Consider the following 10,711-nt stretch of genomic DNA (forward strand, 5'->3'; position numbering starts at 1 on the left):
CCGCTGAAATCTGAGCAGATATCTGAGCAGAAGTGCAGTGTCTTCTGCCCTCTCTCTTCTGTGATGGAGACTTAGATCATTGCAGAGAGTAAAGCCTGTGCCAGCAGGGTGCCTGGTGAGGATGTGCTGGAGCAGAGCCCCTGCCAATGTGATGCAGACATGCACAGGGATGAGAAAGTGTGCTGTTTTAAGCCACTGAGGTTGGAGTTTTGTTTGTTCGTTGTTGTTTAGCTTCACCTAATACACTCCTCCAAGTCTCCGTGTACGCTCTTGCCGGGGTAGTCTTCTGAAAGCTCAGGCCAGATTGCTCCTTAATCGGAAGCCATCAGAAGTTCACCACTACCCACAAATATAAAATCCCCCTTTCTGGCTTTCAGGAAACCACGAGCTCTGTCTTCGGTTTCCTTTTCCAACTTTCTCACCACACCCGTGTTTCCAGCCCAGTGGTAAGACTCGCTGCGACCTTCAAATACTCTTCTCTTGACTTGGGATGTTACTTTCATCTGGGGGGCCTTTGCCCTGATTACATCATGTTCAAATTCTACCATCCTTCGAGCACAGGTTCAAATGGTAAGACTCTCCTGACTCCCAGAAATGGATAATTACTCCCTTTCTTCTGGGATTTCCTAGCAAATTGGATCTTGTCTACAGTATGTATCCCTTTCTATTGTGTAGTACAGTTATTTGAGTCAATACCTCACCTCTCCTATTAGACTATAAACCACGTTAAGGCATATACCAGTATTGTTTATTTTTGCAATTCCCTACAACACCAAGCTGTGCAGTTGCTCAACAAATAATTTATGAATTAAATATTAATCTTCAGGGGAGGACCATGGAGTCCTATTTTAAATCCCAAGTGATCATAGTTTAGTAAGTGACTAGGAATGCCACCTGTAGAACAGACATGCATTTTCCCGGTGAGCCTCCTTCTTTGGTGGGAGATTCTGCAAGGCCACCTCTGTGTGAGGCATCAAAGAGAGCCTGTTTCCCAGGAGGCCTAATTAGACTTTAGCCCCACAGTAACCTCTATCCTGCAAATAAGCTAAAAACTAGAGGAAATCCTAAGGCAATAAAAGAGAAGCATATTGAACGAACCAAAAAAAGGTCATTGAGAAAAGAACTGGTAATTCTTGGATTCAGAGGAACCAGCTGTATTGAAGAAAGTTTCCCAAGGTAAGATAGCACTGGCCATTGAAGCCTTGCAGCTACTTTTTGGGGTGAAGAGAAAGGAGCAAAGGGGAACAAGAGACTAAGTAGGGAAGGCGAGCTTGGAGCAGCTGATGTTACTGAAAGAGAACAGCCCAAATAATCATCTGGGGGGAATTCTTCAGTCTAATGGCACAGGGTAGGGAATATACATCAAAAGCTAGTCTAGAGAGTTACAGGTAGGGAAAGGTGGGGCCTGTAAGGAGACATTTGTAACTTTGGTGCCATTGGGATGGAATTTTTGTAGTTATGTCTTGAATCGGGAAGGGCCTTCCCCAGCTAGAAGATCAGTCACCAGCTCAAGAGGCAAGAGGAGCAGGCAACTGTGAAGTAAGAATAAAGCACTGAAATGGTGCAGAGAGAGAGGCGGAGAAGCACAAGGGGCTTCCTTGGTCTAGAAGCTGTGCAGTCCAAATCTACCTTGAGTTTAATTATTTTTACCATCTGGCCCAAACAAACCCCAGAAAACCGAGAAGCCCACAGGCTATGCCAACGCAGCTCATGTGTTTTTAGATATTAGTTGAAACGAAAAAGTATCACACAATTATAGAAATTAAGAAATTTATATTAATTTACAAAGTTGGTGTTGCTTTGCAAGACAGTAAAGAATCGTGGTCACTCTTCCAACATCAAACGCTTGCTCTCATATGTATGCGAGCCAGTGTGTGTGCCCCTGTTCTATTTCTGTACCTCTCTGTGTGTACAGAGTAAGTTTTTGTTTCAAAGCCAAAAAGCACAGAGAGTGTTCTGCTTATGTTTTCCTGTGAGAGTTTTATAGTGTCGGGTCTCACATTTAGGTCTTTAATCAATTTGAGTTTATTTTTGTATACGGTGTTAAAGAATGTTCTAATTTCATTTTTTCAGGGGCGAAGTGGGGGAGGGATAGTTAGGGAGTTTGGGATTGACACGTACACACGGCTATATTTACAATGGATAACCACCAAGGACCTCCTGTATAGCACAAGGAACTCTGCCGAATATTATGTAACCACTTAAATGGGAAAAGAATTTGAAAAAGAATAGATACATGTATATGTATAACTGAAAAAAATGTATTGCAATCCTAGGGGGAAATAGTCACTGAATTGTACACTTTAAAATGGGGGAATTTTATGATATGTGAATGATATCTCAATAAAGCTGTTATTAAAACAACAACAGCAAAGCCAAATCACAGTGTACTTTGTTCACAAAAAGTAACAGCCTAAGTCTAAGACAGAGGCATCTGGAAAACGACAGTATCAGTTTTGATAATATTAATCTGTTGAAGAGTAAGAAGAAGCAACTATTGAATGATTTTATTGCCAATTTCTTCAATAATCCTGTGACATTAGAGCCAAGGGACTATGCATACCTAATACACCACTAACCCGTAGCAGATGTAGATGCCCGATACCTGGCCGGTTGATAGATGGAAAAACGCACACCATAGCAACAGATCCCGAACAGGATCCTTAATCTCCTTAATTCCTGACCAGAGCTATGTCAGCTGGCCACTCTTCAGTTAGAAGAGATGGGTAGAAGAGATGGGGCCGAGGGAGTTTGGGAGAGAAGTTAAACAGAGTCAAGGAAATGGAAGCTATGTGTGTGACGGGGGTCCAGCACGACTGCCACACTTGACCAGTGTTGCCTGGAATAGATGGCAAGGAAGAGATACTTAACATCAGGATCACACCTGATATACTGAGCTGAATAGTGTCCCTCACAATTCACATCCACATAAAGCCCATCAACGTGACCTTATCTGGCAATAGGGTCTTTGCCGATGTTACTGAATTAAGACAGGGTGGACCCTAAATACTATACGACAGGTATCTTCATAAGAACAGGGATATTGGGACAGATATACACAGAGACACAGACACAGGGGAGAATGCCATGCGAAGACAGCAGCAGAGATTGGATTGTAGAGATGCGTCCACAGGCCAAGGAGTGCCAGCAACCACCAGAAGATAGAATAGTCAAGCAGGGATTCTTCCCTTGAGCCTTTGCAGGGAGCACAGTCCTGCCGACTCCTTGATTTGGGACTTCTGTTCTCCAGAACTGGGAGAATACATTTCTGTTGTTTTCAGACACCTGTGTGTGGTACTTTGTTACGGCAGCCCTGGGAAGAGACTACACCTGGATCAGGGCTGCATTTCAGACCCCAGGTCGAGGCTCTCTGCAAGGTGGCAAGGGGGCCAGTTTTTACTAAACTCTTCCTCTGGGTAGACTGAGCTCTGGGTGATCTTGATCGATCTTGACCGATTTCTCTGATTATGGCCCAGAAACCTTGCATCTGCTCCTGATGTCCTGATGCGTCAGCTTAACTGACGGACTGTGAAAGCCTTTCTCTAGATATCACAGAGGCCTCTCTTAGCAAAGCTGGGCTATTCCTGAGACCCGCGGGCTTCATGCCTCAATACCGAGCATTTTGCGAATAAGGGAAAACTGAGAGGCACTTGTAAAACTCACATGCCTTAGAGAGCTCACCGCTTCTCTCCCACCAGGCACATTTTATCTCACGCTTTCTCATAAATATCGATTTGCATACAACACACCAGCCCACCTTCATTCCTGATTGCAGGCTCACACAGACAAAAACTTCCAAGTGGTGAAAGCACACTTCTGCAAATGCTTCTTTACTTACTCCGATCACAGCGTCCCCCTTTTTTCCTCGAGTCTGTATATTCCTGTCCACTAGCCCCTGACACACACATGCTAATGTAGTCTTGTTCTTCACATCTTATGTATTAGTTATCCATTGCTGTGTAACAAATGATCCCAGAATTTAACAGTTCACAACAATAAATATTTATTATCTTACACAGTTTCTAAGGGTCAAGAATCTGGGAGTGGTTTAGCTGGGTTGTTCTGGTTAATCAAGCTGTCAGCCAGGCTGCAATGCTTTCAAGACTTGAATGCGGCTGGAGAATCTGCCTCCAGGCTCGCTCATGTCGTTGTTGGCCTCTCTGACTATTGACTAGAGAATTCAGTTCCTCGCCACCATGCCAACCCCACAGTCTCTTCTAAATGTCCTCGTGACAGGCTCTTCCCCCACAGAGTCCACGATCTGAGAGAGTACATACCACCAAGACAGAAGCCATATCCCTTTATAACCTACCTTGGAAGTACCATACCATGACTTCTGCCCTTTGCTAATGGTCACATAGACCAACCCCAGCACGAGTTGGCAGAGACTACACAGGATCTTCGAGGGTCACCTTGGAGGCTGGCGACCACACCCACATGGAAATATTTCCTATATTTTCTGAGTCTGCAGCAGGAGACAGATTACTTATGGCCCCCAGAGTCTGGGAATATGTAACCCCTCCTAGAGGATCCAAATGTCTCTATTTATCAATCTGTCTTGATCTTTCCATAGGGCTAGAAAAACTGTGGTATTTTGTTCATTTCTCTTTGGTCAGACTGCCTGGATTCAAGTCTTGTTAGCTGTGTGATCGTGGGCAAGTTACTCAACTTCTCTGTGCCTTAGTTTCCTTATATGTAAAATGGGGCTAAAATAGTATATACTCCACAGATTATTGTATGGCTTTAATGCTTTAATACACAGAAAATGAGTAGCACAATCCTAAGTGCTCCTTACATTGTAACTATTATGGTCGTTGTTGTAATATATCCTGTTTTAGGAATCAGAAAGGAAGGAGAAGGGTTTAAAGGGGGCGATAAAACAAAAAAACGTCAAGAATTCCTCCTCGAATGTTCTGCTGTGCTCTATGTAGCGTTGGACTTTTTGAGATAACTGTTATTCCGCGCAAAGTCTCTCATCCTCCCCTGCCCCTTCCTCTCATAAACACATTGCCATGAATTCCTGTACATTTCACTGGCCAACTGAGAAGTCCTGTCCAGTTGCAGCCTGATCTATGTGTGTGTATTTGGTGAGGGTGGTCTGCCCCAACACAGAAAACCTTAACTCGGACCTTTCAACTCAATGGAATTCACTTTAAAAGGAAACAAATTAAAAACCAATGAAGTTAATAAAAAATTAAATTAAATCTCCTTTATTAAATCCATTATTTTTTTATTTCCCTTTGCTGAGTTCGGGGCAGTCCCATCTGCCAGAGGTCAGCCCAAATGTTTTTATTTGTAACATAGTCATTAGTAAAACTACCTAGACCGCATGGTTCAGAAATGCTTGCCAAGTGAATTGGGTGCTGCTGGTTTAAGCTCCTCGTCATCAACATCGAGAGAGACTCTCGTTATTCGGATCAATGGCTTATAAAGGAGACAGCATGAAAAGCTTGGTAGGACACTTCCTCATTCATATTTGTAAATAGAGAATCAGGAAGTGAGACCAACACAAATAAAAAGAGTAATAGGACTAGGCTTCACATTAGAAAACCAACCAAGGTTCATTCTAAAGGGGCCAAAAGAACAATGGTCAAGAACCATTCATCTCTTCTTCCTCCTGTTGGTTGAGTATATTCACCAGGCTCCAACTAACGGTTTTCCTGGAAGAGCCCCTGAGAAAAGCTTTGCCTACTGGTAAAGAGGGCCGCCATATTGCACCTTGAGTTGCTATGTTTCCATCAACATTTTAAGGCCAGCAACCACAGCCATTCCTTATTAAGCTGTTAGAACAAAGAACCCAGAGCGTCCTTTATGTCTGATGCTTATAGATCAAGGCAGTTCCTACTGGTAAGAATCCTTAGGTTTCTTAACTTGTTAGTCTCTCAACATCTGACAACCTAGTGCAGAAAATAGTGGCTATTTCTCAGAAATGGAAGGTATGGGACAGGTGCCTCAGACTACTAATGGTGCAAAGATTCAGCAGTCAGGCCAGAGAAGCTCTGATAATAAGCAGGATTCTTTTCCAACCTGTTGTCCGCATTCCTCACCCTTCTCCCATCCAGAGGCCCTGCTGCCTGCCATAGAGAAATTCATAATGATGGTGAAAAATTGCCAAACCCAGGAAAGTTCTCCAAGCAAATAACGATTGCAATAAAGAGTGTTCAAATTTGCAATAATCGTAATAATGAAAATGATCCTATTTTATACACCTAAAGCACTTCTCATCCCCTAGTCTATGATTTAATATGTGAGGCTTATGCGTTTACATATGCCTGTAGGAGGATGTGCACAGTGTACACTGAGTCCATAAAACGATCCGATGAAACATTGCCCTCTGATTAATTTCCAACGTTTATTCATCTTCCCTATTTTAAAATGTTAATACCAAATATTACATTAGCCTCCTCCCACTGTCATCAATTTCACCCATTTACATTTTTAGCATCAACGTTGTTATCTATTAATATCCAGTAGATGGCTAAGAAGTTGGGGGCCTCTTCCTGTGAGGTTGTCATTTCATGTTCAGAAAACTGAAGCAGAAAGAACTTGAGAGACAGGAGCAAACAACACATTTTGACATCGGGGATTGTGCCTGATTTCTGTTATCTCTACTCATGCTCTCTGAGGTCAGAAACTCATGAACCAGCACACTCCAGCCTGGCTTTATTCAAGTTTAGGAATGAAACAGTAGAAGTACCAAATTCTGCAGAGCTGGAGGGTCTTGCAGCCACGGTGACTCATAAACACGGCAAAAGAGACGTATTTCATTTGGGTTTTGGCCTCTCAAGGTGCCACATTAATCTCCTTTTGGCCTCTGCTCCCCTGGTGGGATTCCACTTAGGACGGCAGAGCCAGAGCTGTAGAGCTCCCCAAGCTCTTTGAAGAGAAAGGCCCATTTTGTGCAAAGCGAATCCGTATTCTTATTAAGGATACACGAGAAAATATCACTGGGCTTCCCAGACTGACAGGGAGAGGCCACTGTGCTGGGAAACTTAGCCATCCTTGGCCCTTTCAGGATCTTTGATCTCTTCTGGGATGATCAAGGAGAGGTGGGTGGAGGAGAAGAGGAGGACAGGGGCCGTGAGAAGGAGAAGGGGAGAAGGAATTATAGGGAGGAAGTCAGTTCAGCGCACATTCACTGACCTACCTGCTGGAGACAAAACTCCATAAATAACCTCGTCAGTTATTTGCTGGATGGGAAAAAAAAGGGGGGGAAAGGAGAATAAGGAGGCTTCTGGAACCATGGTTTTCAAAGTGTGACAGCCAGACCAGCAGCAGCAGCATCACCCAGGATCTTGTAAGAAAGTGCAAATTTTGCGGCACGAGAAGGTGCACAAACAGAACATTTCAGTATCAGGTCCTGAGGAACAGTGTGGAGATGTGCTAGGGAATGCTGGGAAAACAGCATGGGGTCACTGAGGCCACCTTGCGGGGGTTTGAAGAAGGGCTCCCGAACAACTGAAGGCTGAGCTCAGAGCCCAATGCACAGATAGAGGAGTGGTCTAGAAAGCGTGCCCGCGTCCAAGAGAACAGGGAAACGCAAAGTATGTGCTGGGAATTCCTAGCCCTTCGGTATCACAGGGAGTAATGCAAAAGGAGTGTGGCGAGGTAGACAGGTCCCTTGGGGCGTTGCCAGCCATGCTAAAAAGCTAAACGTTATTCTGCTGGTAGAGTGGGAGCCACTGAAGATTTTTAACCTGGGACAAGTGGGGTCTGACGGGGTTTAGATGGATCATTTCACTGGCAGTACATAGCGAAGGTGGAGGTGGCCAGCTTGCGGGTCATTGGAATTGTTCACGAAAGAATGGCAAAAGTCCAAACTAGGACAGAGGTACCAGGGAGGAGACAGACTAATTTGTAGACAGAAATCAATGGAACCTGATCAGTTATTTGCTGGATGGGATCTGCAAATTTTGTGCAAATTTTGTGGCCGGTGTCAGACCTTCAAATCAGTTACTGTATCAGTGACTCTGAGGCTGGGGCCCCATAAATCTTCATGTTAGCAAACCCTGCAGGGTATTCTGAGGCAAGCTCGAGTGTGAGAGCCAAACTCAATAGAATAACCTCCAGAATTTTGCCTTGGGTCCTTGGGTAAATGAAGTTGCTATATGCTGAGATAGCGAATACTCTAAAAGGAGCAGAGTGATTTGTTTTTGTTTTGTTTTCTTTTGTTTGAGGATGAGAAGAAGACCAGAAGTTAAAGAAAGGAAAAGAAGTAGGGTGACACCCAGCAAAGAGAAACAGAAAAAGAATTAGAGAGAAAGACAGGAAGAGAGGAAAGGTAGGAAGAGGTAACTTTCAGACCCCGCTTAAGATTAGCAGTTGGCAGAGGGAAAATTGTGAAAGCTGATTTGCTGCTCCTGGAGTAGCGATGGGACGGAGAATGCAGCCTGAATGGTGAGTTAGCAATTTTTTCCCCCTGAATCATTAAAGAAATCTGAGTTGCCCACACTATCGATGGCAACATATCCTACTTTTTATTCCAATGCACAGTAGCCATAATTTGGAAGGATGTGATTGAGGTCTTCCTCCTTTTGTTTGGCTGAAAAACTGGAAAGAATTTGCAGAAACACAGGACTCAGGTTCACAAGCACTTGGGCCCAGGTCTTTCTTGTGTCACGGGCGTGATTAACACCATGTTCAGGCAGCAGTGTAGACTATGGCAAGGCTCGGCCAACAGGTTGGAAAAGCCCTTCTCATGGCGACAAGACCTCAAGCGATTTGCCTCTCAAGTTGCCTGTCACCGTGCCAGGGTCAGAATTCAATGTACCGTCCACTGTGACCCCAGTCATGCTTCCGTTGACCTGGGGAAGATGGCGGGCATAGTGGAGGATGATGTGCAGAGAGAGAAAGGGAGGTGCTTTCTCCCTTTCTCCCTCTATGGAGCGCCCTGGATGGGTTCAGAGATGGATAAAGTGACTAAGGAGAGGCAAGAGCCAACACAGGGGGAGGTGGTAAATGAGAAAACTTCTGCCTGGATCCAACCCTGCATAATATAAAGAGAGATGAAATAGCATCCTCATCCCTTTGAAATGGAGTGACTTGTTCGGGACTTTCAAGTCTGAAAATAGAAGATTTAATGCAACGAGGAGGCCACTAACTCAGTTATGACAGGTGTATGGAAGCTTTCTCCTAACATGGTATCTGAAGATAAAAGCAGCTCAGGAGAGACATATATTTTAAGTGCCGTCCTCCTAATACAAATCCATCATCAGCTAGCCGTGCTTTTGACCGCCGTTTTCGCAGTGAAAATGGTTTGTGCTGTTGAATCCATGTGTTCAGTGCCAGCATTTCCAAGCCCTTGGCTTTGCGACATCACGCTCCAACCAACCGTTCCTTTGCCTGCTCCAATTTCTTCTAGGTATCGCTGCCAGATTGATTTTCAAAAGTAGGTCCCATGTTACACTTCTGTTCAAAAACCTGCAAAAGCTCCCTCTTGCCAACACAATTGAATTCGAACTTTCCAACTTGGCCAAGGTACCTGAAATTCCCAACCTTCATGCCTGTCTTGCCTCCAAAAGCCACCAGTCGTAATGGAAGTATGATGACACCCGGAAGGAGAGCATTATCACTCATTAGCACCAGATGGAAAATTCAACAATGGGTACATTTAACAGACGGAAAGAAAGCGGGGTCCTTGTAGACGCAGTATGGGCAATTTCCAGCGAAGTTTCCTTCATACATTTAGGGAATTTTTATAATAGAAGTTTCAGATGGTACATATTGATAGGGGGGTTGGAAGGAGGAAGGTCTAGCCTAGAGGATGGTGCACTGCTGGGGTTGAGGAGATTTGATGTGAATTAGGAAGAGCCTACTCTAAAGGCATACGTGGACTCTCTACCCAGGATGGGGATGAACCCAGAAACAGTGAGAGGGGCCTCACAAGAGCCTGGAACCTTTTGCAGTAAATTATGTGCAGCCCAGCTCCTCGGAGAGAGGTCAAGTTCAGAATTTCCCATTACAGAAATGCCTCTGCGAGGAGATGAGGGGACCCTGCCTCCCCCTCAACTGCACTCATACTGCTAGTCTGCTGTCCGCTGTGGGATCCCCATTGCCTTCATAAACAGGGTTCCAGGTTCTTCTTAAATAGTGTGTGGCGTTGCCAAGAAGTTGACAAGCATTTTCTTGGGACTAGCAAAACCACGGGTGCAGGTGCCTTATCTCCAGGAGGATAGCTGAAGCTGGGACCCCAAGAAGGCACACAGGATGCTCCAATGCCCCCCTCCCAGTAGAGAGCTCAGAGATCTTGGTGGAGTCTCTTAACCTGCTTGTGCTTCAATGTCCTCATCTGTAACCTGCACATGATGTAATACCAGTGCGCATGCCACGAGATTGTTCTGAAGATTAAATGAGATGATATGTAAAATGCTTAGAACAGTGTCTTGTGCTCAGTAACCCCCATGTAAGCGCTTGGGGCAGCTGCTGCTGTTAGTGGTGGATAAGACCGGGCTCTGGAGTCACATTTTCTGGGTTCAGATCCTGCCGTCACCTTGTTGACCTTGGGCAATTACTTCACCTTCTCTCTGTGTCTCTGATTTGTCATCTGTAAAATGGAGATGATAATATTTTTCTCATAGGACTACAGGGAAGATAGTGCACTTTGAGCAGTGCCTCCTTGATATATATTAGCTCTTATATATTTTAGCTATTAGTTTAATCATCTTAGTTTTCCTTCTCTCCCCATTATCTTTCTTTGCCACCCTCACCCCAC

This window comes from Delphinus delphis, chromosome 11 (genome assembly GCF_949987515.2).
Source record: "Delphinus delphis chromosome 11, mDelDel1.2, whole genome shotgun sequence".
Classification (NCBI taxonomy): Eukaryota; Metazoa; Chordata; class Mammalia; order Artiodactyla; family Delphinidae; genus Delphinus; species Delphinus delphis.